The sequence below is a fragment of the Protopterus annectens genome, chromosome 15.part0, assembly GCF_019279795.1.
Source record: "Protopterus annectens isolate FY-2018-M chromosome 15.part0, PAN1.0, whole genome shotgun sequence".
Classification (NCBI taxonomy): domain Eukaryota; kingdom Metazoa; phylum Chordata; order Ceratodontiformes; family Protopteridae; genus Protopterus; species Protopterus annectens.
Genome location: NC_056749.1, coordinates 689,291,072 through 689,303,222, shown reverse-complemented (window position 1 = coordinate 689,303,222; position 12,151 = coordinate 689,291,072).

The window sequence follows — 12,151 nt, the reverse complement described above, 5'->3', positions numbered from 1 at the left end:
CATTACAGAGACATACATCTGGAGCATTTCTCCTGGGACCTCTGCTGAAAATTGGCTTCATTCCAAGTTGGACTTTCCCAGTAAACAAATGTTAAATAAAAATAAATAAATAAGGGACTTATGAATTTATGGTCTTCCATCCATTTGTCTAGACTGTGCTTGAATAGGGTCAGAGAGGAGCTCTGATTCACATGGACTGGAAGTTTATTCCAGAGGAGCTGTAATCTCTGAGAGATATATCTGTCAATCCAGCACATTCTGTTTATGTCTCAAGCTAGGTTAGGATCTCTAGAGTGAGTGACTCTTGTGCCATTTGACTCGTGGATGTGCAGCATTTCCATTAGGGCAGGGTTGGAGACTGCCCCATAGGCCAGGCAGAGGTTGCCTCTTAGCAGCCTATAAAATACAGAATGCAGTGACAGGGCTTTTAGTCTATCCATGTAAGTCATGCTTTGGAGACCCTGTATTTTCTTAGTGAGAAACCTCTGGGGTCTCTCCAGCTACTGCAGTTGTCTGGTAATGTACATGCAACAGGGAGCATTGTACTTTATTAATGTTCTGATGAGGGTCGAGTACAGGGGGGTTATAGCATCCTTAGACCTGGATGTGATGCCCCTACTTATGAGATGCACAACATAGAAGGCTTTTCTTACCACTGTGAAAACTTGGTTGTCAAAGTTCAGATTGCTGTCAACCTGTGTTACCAAATCTTACACCACTGGGTTTGAACTTTTGGGGGGGTGCTGTCAATATTGTTATTAGCAGGGAATTCCACTTTGCCAAAGGGAATAATAATGTATTTTTTTGCATTTTATTTAGTCTGTGTCTCTGGCACTAATCATTTGTTTGTGTCAACTCCTTCTGTAATATGTTAGCATTGTTGGGGGACTCAATGATTGCATCCAATTTGCAATCATCAGTGAACTTAGTAAACCAAAGGCTGTCTACTTTAACCTGGACTTCCGAGAAATAGAATCTAAACAGTAAAGAGCCCAGCACAGATCTTTGTGGTATGCCACTAGTGACTGGTCTACTGATAGAGGGGGAGTCACCAATTTTGACAGTATGCATTCTGTCTGTGAGCCAATTGGCTGCACATCTAGTGACATATGGGTTAATCCCCAGCTGGGAGAGTTTCTCAATGATACCTATGTGACGGACTGTGTCAAAAGCCTTGGCTAAGTCAGGATAGGCAGTATACACTGTCTTACCTTCATCCAGGGCTTTGGTGACTTTCTCGAAGAAGCCTTCTAGGTTTAACAAGCATTATCTACCCTTATTGAAGCCAAACTGGGTTAGGTCTAGGTTTTGAAGGTCACCTATGTCCTTGTTGATAAGGTCCATGAAGATTCTTTCCATGGCTTTGCAGATGAGGCTATTTAGACTTATGGATCTATCGTTCTCAGGATCAGTTGATGCTCCCCTTTTGTAAGAGGATTACAATTGCTGTTCTCCACTTTGCTGGAACCAAGCCACTTCTCAGGCTGTGGTTAAAGAAACTGCAAAGTGGGTTCTCTATGCCCTGTTTTAGATCATTTGGTAAGCAACCTGGGATGTTATCTGGCTTCACTGAAGCTATGTTTTTGACAGTGGACACTGCAGATATGACGATCACTAGAGATACTAAGCAGATGACTGGTGTCAGGTATGCTTTGAAGTATGGCTGATGGGGACAGGGGGTGATGTTTGCACCAAATCTGTCAGCTAGCAGGTTGACAATTTTCCCTGATATAGTATGAGTGGTACCATCCACTGCCAGTTCAGCACATAGCTGTGCATGCCCTTGTAGATTTCAAATGTAGTTAAAGAAGGCCTTATAATTATCTTTAGCTAAGGATGCTATTTTAGCTTCATAATTAGCTTTAGAGGACTTAACAAGATTACTGATTTGTTTGTTCAAGCTGTGGAGGGAATTCTTCCTCTGCTGAGTCAGTTCCTTCTTGGTCTTAGACATCAGTTTCTTCCACTTGTAATATAACCTGTTTATACTTGAGGTCCACCTGGCTGGCTTTTTTTTTAAGAGGACCTGGTTTTGACCCGCTGAGGTATTGCTGAGTCTATACAGTTGATTAAGTGTTTATACAGGGCATTTGTGTACACCTCTGCATAGGAGTCATTGTTGTCTGTGATTTCAGGGGTTTGAAACATTTTATACCATCGCTTAGTAGGCTGTAGTTTGTTTAGTTTTTTTTTTTTTTTTGGCTCCTGTGTGGGTGTCAAGTTCAATAGTTACCTTGAGCAAGGCTGATTTATAGTCTGACCTTTCCAGTGAGGGCATCACACAGGAGAGAGTCCAGTGAGTCCCCCATGTTGGCAAGTACTATATCTAGGACATTTGAGACCCTTGTGTAGGTGCAGAGTGTTCCAGAGCATTTGTATTTGCAAAGCCCTTTCTAGTCGATGGAAGGATAGTTGAAATCTCCCATGACCAAGGTATTTGGCTGTATGGCAAGTGACTCCAGTAAGTCCAGTAAGTCTTGATTCATGGTGGGGGACCTATAGCTAGCAATGATGTGGTATGGTATTTTGTCTATAGTTAAATGGACATGGAATAGTTCAAGAGAGTCATACTGTTTAACCAGTCCTGAGGTGTACTTGGCTTTAATGAAGATGGATACACCTTCACCTTTGGTACTTTCACACTCTTTTTGATGTCTGAATGTGTGAAAAGTGTTCTCCTCAGCCTTGAACCATGTTTCAGTGACTGCACAGATGTCAGCATTTTCCAAAGTCAGGAGTGCTTTCAGAAAGTGCAGTTTCCTGTTTAGACTCTTAGCATTAAGAAGCAGAACCTTGAGTTTTTCTTGAGTGAATTTTGTTTTGACATTACCTAGAAAAGGCACTATGGGGGAGGCAAGCACCTTTGCCAGTATCTAAATGCCTAGAGGAGACAGATGAAGACCATCTCTGGCAATGCAGTATGGCCTATCAACGATGTCATCCCAGGCTGATATATACTGGAGCCCCCTGGACTGACACAAAAGGTTAAGCCAATTGCTGAAGTTGATCAATTTTTTTCATATTGTGGCATCATCCTGGATGAAGGTAGAATGCTGCTTAGGGCTAGGGTCATACCTGCCTGGGACACATAATCTGAGAGTTCAGTCATGTCTCTCTTCATATAGTCCAGAAAGGTACATCTCAAGTCATTCACCCCAACATGGACTATGACAGAGTCATAACAGTACTTGCTGTTGAGCGACTTGAGTGTATGCATGATTTCACAGATCCTGGCACCTGACAGGCAGCTGACTGTAATCCTCTCCTTGTCCAGCCTGATGAGAGGGACATCTATGTCTCTCACTATGGAGTCACCTATAACCAAGACATTAGGTTTTGAGGTGTTTTGTCTTAGCAGCCTATTTGCTGAAACACTGTTGTGTGTGTTATTATGTATAGTGTTTTCTATTTGCATTGTAGTTTGTGCAAGTGGTCTACGTTTGGGAGGTCTGAGATCTTTTGATAGGCTTCGAGTGAGTACCTCCAAGTATGTGGGTTTATGTGTCATATCTTTATTTTGTGTGAGAGGTGAAGTGTGTGTGCTGACACCTTGTTTGATGTCAAGTTTGTTTTTATGTGAGAGAATTGATTCCAATTTCATAATGTAATTACATCTCTCACATAGGGTTTTTGTTTTATTTTTAGGTAAGTGGCTGTCAGTATACATGAGGCAATTGTTATATTGCCTCAGGGTGGCTGTCCAGAAAATGATGGGAAACTGCCCATCCATTATAGTAGGTTTTTACTGACTGTACTATTAGGGAAGGGAGTGGGCTAGTTAGACTAGTTTTTGTGCTAGGACCAACAGAGGAGTTTGTTCTATTGAAGGCTAGGGATAATGAGTGTGGCAACTCTGCTCAGTGTGCAGCTGAGTTGCCCGTAATGCAGCAGGGAAGCTTGGGAGGGTTTTGCTGGCAGATATTCAGGGAAAATTGTGTTTCAAGTTGTTTACATCTATACAGGGCACCTCTAACCCCCACTGAGTGGTGCACAGCAACACGCAAATGTGAGGATTAAATACATGTGAAAATAAACACTTTTAAGTTAATCTAACAATAGGAAAGCACACAATAAACTTTCCTACAGTAATCTCCATCTCAGACAAGGCTGGATCTACACTCTTCTGTTACAAGAGTGCAGGGGAGCTCCTCTTAACGTAAGATGGCTGGTTTGGTGCTCATGTTTTATCAATAGCAGGCTAGATTCAGCAGATCTGAATCTAGACTACGCTATCTAGGCTAACAGTACAGCTGAAGTCAAATGCAGAAAATTATGCAGTCACAAACAGCAAAAAGCAGAAATAATACAGCAATTAGATAAAATAAAGTTTTAAAAAGTGCAGTAGAATCACAAAATATACTTATTTTCTTGTGTTTAGCCTTGGATGCCTTGGATATCAGCATATACACTCTGGACCTCTGACAAAGATACCAAATGTAGAGCAACTCTGGTTAACTGAGCCAGAAATCATACCCCACAGAAATGCACACACTGACACATACATTCACACACTCCCACACGCCCTACCCCAATGACTTCACATAATTTTGCTGAATTCAGTCACACTGTGATTTCTTCCCTTCACTTCAAAGTGTGACCGCTATCTTTTGACAGAATTGAATTTCTTGGCTGATCATGGTACACAGTTGAGCAATACTCTGAGTAGCTCATCACAGTAATCAGTATCTTTCCATAGATCTCTCACTACCACACATCAAACTGGTGGGACCACCCTTCTTGATAATGCTTCCAGTCATGGAAAAGTAAAGCAGAAAGATGGCCTCTGAATTAGATAGCATTACACAAGGGATTTACTTCTTATGGTAAGGCATACCACTTGTAGTAACCCTTTATGAATTCCATCCACAGTAAATATACTTTCAGATAAATTTAATTCCTACTTTATCATAAGAATACTCATTAAAATTCTACAAAATCCCCAAACTCCTTGCACTGCATAAGATCATCAAGGAACATGACATAACTGTGGTCTAAAAAACTAAAAAATACCCCTTTCATGGGTCCAGACAATTTACCTGGATGACTGATAAAAACCACTGAAGATGCCCTCATGGTACCCTTGCTGAACTTGTTTACCTTAAGCATAGCCACAGAGTATGTCCCTGACGAATGGACAATTAAAGGGGAGCCTTACCACAGACCTTAGAAACTACAGACCCATCAGCACAACTAGTCAGATTTGCAGAACCATAGAACATATCATATCTGGCTTCCTAAACTACAACATCAAATACCTCATCCAGCTAAATTTCAAGTAGCTTGGTTTTGTCAAAGGGAGGTCATGCCTACTTAATTTGATAAAAATTATTGAGAAGGTCACAGTGGATAGTAATCATTTAGTTCACACAGTCTATTTGGATCAAGCTAAGGCTAAGGCATTTGATACAGTTCCCCATAGTATTAATGTAAATAAGGGACATAAACATAGACCCTTAAGTGGTATGGTGGACAGTAAACTGGATTAGACATAGAATCCACATAGTTCAAGTGTCAGGTGCTTTTTCAGAAACAAAAAAGGTAACTAGTGGTACACCTAGGGGATCAGTACTGGGAACTCTACTTTTTTGGCATGTACTTCTCCAACATCCACTCCATAAATCCATACCTATGGCTCACTAAGTTTGCTGATGAATCCAGGCTGAATGTTATAGTTTGATTACCCCTTGATACAGTATACAGCTCTGAAAAAGGGATCAAATTAAATGGAAAAAATTCAGTAGTTACACACTTGGTAAAAATTATCATCCTCAACTTACAGTATAGCCAGTACCCCTCTGGAAACTGATATAGTATTCAGGAATGCTGGCACCATGGTTGACAACTCTCTTTCATTTGACCACCATGCAGCATCAATAGAAAATAAATTATTCTGTTTATCACAATTCATATCTAAAGGTATCTCATCCAAGTCAAATAAGTTGTATCTGATCTAATTAAGGCAGCTATAGAATACAATGCCCATTTGGTATATACATATCCAGGCACATCATACAGCTAGAAAGACCCCACTCACACAACAATTGTAACTCTAAAGACCCTTGTCTATCAAGATAAGCTTAAATCAGTTTACTATCAAAATCCGGAAATGCACTTCTCTGTACTGTAACATCAAATGTATAGTTTCAAACTTTTGTTAAATCGAAAGTAAAATTAGCGAATGCGTAATACCGATATCCGGGCAGCAAATGGAGTTCAGCTGTCACTTTTTTCCAAAACATTGCATACTGCAAATTGGTTTTAACATGTTTCAAAATGTTGGCATAAAAACATTTTTATTTTCAACACTGTATTTCAATGGCATGATTAAATGAAGAAGTGCATTTCCAGATTTTGATACTAAATGGCTTAAATCTCTATCTCTATGTTTTTTATAGACTCTTATATGGAGATCTGTGCTTATTGTTCCTTACCATGAAGAACCAAGCCTTCATTAATCTTTTGCATCTCTGCAAGAAAAACAGCTCAACCCATACAAGAACTAAGGGTCTGAATCTCCACCATATAAATAAAACATGGTGGGGGACAGTTTTATTGCCTAATGTTTACCCCATTTGTGAAATAAATTGTTTTTGCATGATAAACAGAGTGGCATTCTCATATCCTTCAAGATGAACCTTGATTCTTGGATTGGCATCCTCAAATTCCTCCCTGGTCTGACATGTCTTGCATTCTAAAAGTGGGAGATATTTTTTGAGGATGGGTATCAGCGAATACATAAATGCTCTCATGATTTATCTGCCTTTTAATTCCTATTAGTCTGCAATCCTATGAAATTAACAGTGTTGGTGAACTAAATGAATGTGTGTTTGTATATATATGATTTCTGTGAAAGTAAGAAATAACCATGGCAAAGGCTTAGAAATGTAAACTGAATGCCAAAGCAATGAATTACAGTAAGGAAATCATCATATTTTACAGCACAGTCAAAATATAAAAAAGTAGTATTAGATCAATTAAATTGGAAAGTTAAAGCCTTTCTTAGGAAAATACAGAATGCTGCATAGAGGACAAATCTTTAAATTTGACTACAGTGCAATGGAAAATAACAGACTGCAACAAAATTTCACAAAAACAGAAATAGGAAATGGAAATGCTATATGGAAATCATGAATAAATAAAAGGTATAATATTACTATAATCATGTACTTTTTTTCTGAAAAAGAAATAGAACTGGCTCACTAACAGAAATAATAGAAATTAATGGGAAGGAAGAAAATTTGTGAAATGTTTCAAAATATATTATTTAACAGTCCTCTGACATTTCCTGAAGAGTATTCCACTGAATCTTAACTTGCAGATTTTACTGGGTCACACCCATTTTCTCAGTCTAGGTTGTAGTGTAGCTCTGAGACTGCTCAGCTGAGGGGATAAAAGTGCTTTTACCTTTGTCCCAAGAATAAGTTAACATTGCAGTCACATGCATTGTGTAAAAGGAATTTGCCCCTCTTCCAAAAAAAAAATGTTATTTTTAGTTTCACTTTTCTTTCAGTGGAGGTGAGTATTGGATTGATACATTTTGATGGGATTTGAGTTGATGGGTTTGCTGCCATTTTTAACTACAGATCCTTTTTTGTAAGTAAACTGGTAAAAACATTTTCAAGACATTTAAATAAAAGAATCATAATACTGGAGGAAAATAATGAATCAAACTGAAAAAATAAATCCAAGTAAAACACAGGCTCCATACTGGGTACACTTAAGTATTTCAGAAATACAAACTAACAAGTTGGTTGGCCCAACAACAAAGAACAGCATTCCAGCTATCTTCATATCCATAATATAGCAGCATTCTAGTTATCTTCATATCTGTAATATAGAGGGATAATGCCATGACTAGGACCCAGGTGAGCCAGATTTAATTTGAAGCACGGATACTGGAGAAGATGACATGGCAGTGAGAGAGGGAAATGACCAGGTTTTGCCCACTTATCTCTTTCTGCAGGGAGAGTGAATGCATGTCTGTGGTACACAGTCCACATACAAATCTCTGATGGGGACTGGAGAACATGTGGACACTTTTATCTAAAGGAAAGGCAGGGACAATAAAGGTTGTTTAATTTAAAAAAGGGGCAGTACTCCTTGCAGTGGTCCTTTGCATGTGCAGTGTTGAATATCTATGGGCATGCATGGAGAACATAAAAGCATAAAGCAAAAACCCCAGTTCCCTCCCCCATGAATAACAATATCACATTCTAGCTCACTTGACTTTCATACCTTGGGGAACAGCTAGACCAAAGGGGTCTCTCCCCTGTAGGAACAAAATGACCAATACAGTGGTGAGAAGAAGGGGTCACTGGTCTATTCAAAAGGTAATGCATAGCATGAAAAGTTGTTGAAGACCTAAAAATGTGTAAATCTTAGTTTACTAAGTACTTCAATTTTCCTATATATATATTTTAAAAATCTTTATAAGACGTAATAAGAGGGGATCAAATGCTTTCTAGCAATATTTTGTTATATGTTTTATTTAACTAATTGCAGATATTTGTGGATATGAAACCACCATATTATTCAATATTCGATACTTACATATTATCGCAACCACAACTTTTCTGCATTGGCAGCATTTTTGGCAGTATGATGTTTCACATTAGAACGGAATGTTGCCGAGAATGCTGTCAGTGCAGAAAAGCTGTGTTTGTGATAATATGTAAGTACCGATTTTTTTTGTGTGTATAAATTGAGTAGCTGCAATTGATAAGTATGTTGCACTGATCGCCAAGTGGTCGGCTGGAACAATGACCTTCTGTTATAACAGGGCCCAGGATGTACAGGCTCGACATAGTGTCATTTCATTAATCTTTGTGAAACTGGTCTCAGGTCCAGCTGTCAGTGAAAATCACAGATGTAGTTTTATGTGGCACCAGCGAGTGGTAGTTGATTGTGGAAGGCCTGTTCCCGACAAAGTAATGTTTTGAGTGCTTTTGAGGAACAAGAGTTGTGGGGACTATGTGCAAACTTCTTTAAACAACTATTGCAAAAAGGAACCTCCATTATATTTTTAAACAAGGAGCGTATTGTGAATAAGGAGTTTACCTGCCCTGGACAATTTTAGTGATAACAAGCATTTGTTATAGTATATGTTTTGAGCAAACTTGCACACCCACCTTTGAGGGTGTCTAAGGATTAAATCATTTTGATGGTTGTAGAAAAAGTGTTTATTGCGAAGCGACATGGTTTGAAATACACAGGTGCCACTTGACCAAACTATTTTAGTGCACCGTAACACAACCAGACATTCTGAGCAGTAAATGTCTTGTCAGCCCTTATCAGAAACTTAGGCCATCATTTCTCCATTGCCTTCAGGAGAGTCAGGGTATAATTGATTGCTGCTCTGTATCACAACCACAAAATTGTCAGCATTGACAGCATTCTTGGTAGCACGATGTTTCAGTTAAGAACGGAATGTTGCCAAGAATGTTGTCACAGCAGAAAAGCTGTGGCTGCGATAATACGTAAGTACCCAATATTCTAATGGCTTCATTTTCAAGCAAGACTCCCTGGAAGCAGAGCCAAATCCAACATTAGGTGACCTAGACAGCTTCCTATAGCCCATGTTAGCTGGAGGCCCTGTGTTGGCTGGGGGGGCCTGGTTTTGTTGTAAATCAAATAAAAATGTTCTATAAATAAAACAAATACATGCATAAGGTGTTCATAAACACAGCAGAGCTTTAGAATCTGATGAGAGACCTTTGTTAAGAACAGGAAGCCCCAGAAACCTCAGAATTATGATGTTGTCCTAATGTCATCTAAAGAAAGAAAAAAATGCACAGGGTGTTTGAGTAAGTAGGACAGAACAACTATGCTGCAAAAGGAGGTTGTACAACTCCAGGGATATGTGTATGCTTATGGATGTAGTGGTAGCATTGTCACCTCACAGCAAGAGGTTCTCCGATTCACTTCTCAGCTGGGGTGCCTTCTGTGTGGAGTCTGCATGTCCTCCCTGCATCCGTGTGGGTTTCCTCCAGGTACTTCGGTTTCCTGCCACATTACAAAGACATGCATCTGGAGCATTTCTACCCAGGCCCCCGCTGAATATTGGCTTAGTTCCAAGTCAGACTTTCTGTAAACAAATGTTAAATAAATAAAATGGAGGTTATACAACTCCAAGGATATGCTTATGACAGAGCAGCCAGCTAACCAGATCTTAATCCACAGCAACAAGGAGATGCTGCAAATAGAGCTATAATATACAGAACATTTTTTGTTTCCCCATCCAGTGAGTGCAATCCTTCCATTGTGTGTGTGTGTGTGTAAAATGCCCCAATTAGGGATGTTATCTACTTAAGTGACTTTGCTCAGAGTCAAACCCTGAACTTTAATTATTGGCAAGCAAGTGACTTAAACCTCCACACCACATACCTGGTCTTCTTTGTTTTCTTTCTTTTTTTTTTCTTTTGTAAATTACTGAGGATTGTAGCCTGTCAGTGTCAGTCATATAGCATCTTCATTGCATACATTCTCAGCAGTGCAATAAGTAGCACACTTGCTTTTGGATCAGAAGGCTGTGAGTTGTCTTCCCACACCAGGCTGATCAATTGCTGACACTAACGTGTGGGATGGAGGAATGGCTGCTGCACTCCTGAGTGTATCTTCCTTTGGATAAGATGCCTAGTAGCTATGAACCTTTTGTTGGTTTGCATATCACCAACATACCAATGTTTTTTAAATGTAACATAGGCAATTAATTTTTCAAGGGGAGCAGGCACTGAATTTGTAGACAAACACTGAAATGTAAAGCTGCTTGCCAGCAGCAACCTCTTCATTAGTTACAGATCTCTTTAATGTGGAATTATTCAAATAACTTTTAGTTCTGCACAGAATATACATATTGACTGATATTGGCTTATAATGACAGAAGTTTGATCAGCCTTTTATATGGTTGAAATATTCTGAAATGGGTATTTTTGTAATTATTGGTTACTTTTTTGTTTCTCTGCCTACTGGAAAAATGTTTAAGCTACACATTTAAAATAGACACTAACAAAACAAGTGGCACTGTATCAAACAAGAATGTAATTTAATGCAATCAGGAAGGTTAAGTAAAGAACATATATATGTATGTGTAGTCCTAAAAATGTGTTGCACATGGTTTGAAAACAGCCAAAGGTACACTTAATCCACATCTGGCCAGATGCATTTTTTAAGAATATGGGTTTCAAAGGCAGAGAAGTTTACTGTTGTTCATGCTAAGTCTGTTTTCATTGTGAGACTGTATTGTTTAGCAAATGGCTCACAGTGTTGAAATAAAAGTTTTAAATTAAACCTAAAGATGTATAATCATTGTAGAAGTAAAGAAGAACATAGTATGCACAATGCCACGTTTGAACAGTGTTTATGGTAACTGAAGAGAGATAGCCAAGTAATGGAATGGTGGAGCTGATCCATTACCTTCCTAGGGTCATTTGAGCATGATCCAGTTCTACTTGGAAGACTGGGGTTCTTCCTCCCATTTCAGTTATTGCTAAAAGTGAGAAGCGGTTTTGTTGTTGGAGGAAGAATTAAGGATGTGTATGTCCACAAGTCATCTGTCAATTCCATGTGTGCAGAAGCCATCAGTTACAAGTTTCATGTGAACAGCACAGTAGGAGTAATAATTGTGTTACTCTGATTCATGCTCTTAGCAGATTCAAAGAATGTAAAGGTACTGTTTTAATTCACTTTAGTAACAGGCTGGTTACAATGGTATCGCTACGTCTCATTATTATTATCACAACTGCACTGATGTGCTGCTTTTAAAGGATCTTTCTATCTACCTCTATAATTTATAAATGTGAAATTATCATACGTTTATCATAATTTATGTGGCCAGAGCTTATAGAATATTCATGGTACCTAGTATAAAACTAATGCTTTTTGTAGGGTTTTGCCACCACTACAAAGTTAAAAACCCTTGTTCTGATATAAGGATTTCTCAATGTTGAAAGTTAATTATAGCAGTTCCCTATTAATATAAAAGAAGAGTCAAGACAAACTATGATGAACTCTTTGTTTATACCTGGATCTCCATGAATGGAATGCACTACCTGGACTGCCTTATGCTAAAAGCAAGTATCAATGTCAGCAAAAATATGACAGGTGCAGTAAATATTATCCTCCATGTAATAGAATAGCTTTACCTTAAGTCAGA